Genomic DNA, 1,809 nt, shown 5'->3' on the forward strand with positions numbered 1-1,809 from the left:
TGAATAGTTATTTGCCTTTTATGCATCCCCCGCAACAAGCTGCAGGTGTGAGCTGTGTTTGGCCCTCCTTCCACAGCGTGTCTGTAGCTTGATGAACTAACTATACAGGCTGGCAGTGTGGAGACCCCGCACCTGTGGAGCATGCAGGCTTCTGATCAGCGGCACCTGCCACAAGTTTACTGCTTGGTATAGAAGCCCAGAAACAATGTTCACCTGCCACTGCTGCTGTTTTGGTTTCGATGTTTTTATTTCAAAACCAGGCCTCAGTCTTTGACTTGTGAAATTGTTTATGCATGTATCAAAGTGCTTTCAGCTGCAAGAACCAAAATCTAAATTCAAAACAGCTTACTCCATAGGAAATGTATTTGTTTATGTAACTGGAAGCCCAGTTACATAAAGCCCATTTACATAAAAAGGTAGGGTAGACCCCAAGGGTGACATCATCCAGAATCTTTAGCCCAGTTCCCTTGTGCTCTTGCCTTGCCCTCTTTGTTGACTGCTTCCTCCAACTGGTTCTGTGATGAGTACAGAATTTTTAGACATCACATCCGTTTATAACCACATAGAGAAGAGACCGTCTTTCCTGTGACTCCCTCTTAGGGGACTTTGATGCAAACTTAAGCTGTTTCATTGGCTGACATTATATCACATACCCCATTCTCAAACCAACCAATACCCTCCACAGGTTGACTTAGGCCTGGATTAATGAACCAGTCATTGGCAGGGGTGGGGTTGGTAGAATTCATATGTTAGGCTTGGACTAATGGTTTTAGAAGTGATTGGGGCCACTCCTGGCAATCAGTGGGCAGGGACCATAGTTGTTTTACATCCCACAGTACATGGGACAGTTTAGCCTAACAAAGGATTGTTCTACATCCCACGTGATTCTTGAATGTTCTGCTGGACATTCATGTGTTTAGAAAACAAACAATTTTAGATATCTGAACCTAAAACCCAGCCAGTTCACATTTTAAAACAAGGTATTATTTGGTATAGTGTTAATGTATCATAAATTTTCCAAGAATACAGCCACAAGATAATTAACAGAAGATTCGACTTCATTTTGTTCAAAACTTTATCAAGAATTGCACCGCTTTTCAAAAATCTTGTTATTGACAGCAGTGCCACTTATACTTAAGTCATCAACATGGTTCTATTACACATATTAATGACTTTGTTGTTTCTTCTAATGTAGTTGGGCCTGAGCATTTACATATTGAAATACACATTTTATTATAAATTTCTTTCCCTTTATTTTGTGTTTCTATTACATAATTTATGTGAAATCATTTTATTGATTTTGACAATTGTTAACTCCTACTTATCTGAGACCCATCATATAGCTTAACTTATTTAATCTTTTTTAAGACAGAGTCTCACTCTTTCACCCAGGCTGGAGTGCAGTTCTATGACCTAGGCTCACTACAACCTCCGCCTTCTGGGTTCAAGCTATTCTGCCTCAGCCTGCCTAGTAGCTGGGATTACAGGTGTGCACCACCACGCCTGGCTACTTTTTGTATTTTTAGTAGAGATGGGGTTTCGTCATGTTGGCCAGGCTGGTCTTGAACTTCTGACCTCAAGTGATCTGCCCGTCTCGGCCTCCCAAAGTGCTGGGATTACAGACGTGAACCATTGCGTCCACCCTTGTTTAGTCATCTTGATGTACCTTTTCCAAATAGTTTATCTTGGAGTGAATACCAGGAAGTAGCTTTTCCCAAAGTTAATAGAACATTTTGGGAAAATGAGGCCAGTATCTGATTAAACCACTTTTAAAATTGTTCAGGACGAAGCAATTCCAACTGTGCTAAA

The sequence above is a fragment of the Rhinopithecus bieti genome, unplaced genomic scaffold (genome assembly GCF_001698545.2).
Source record: "Rhinopithecus bieti isolate Rb0 unplaced genomic scaffold, ASM169854v2 scaffold_47952, whole genome shotgun sequence".
Classification (NCBI taxonomy): domain Eukaryota; kingdom Metazoa; phylum Chordata; class Mammalia; order Primates; family Cercopithecidae; genus Rhinopithecus; species Rhinopithecus bieti.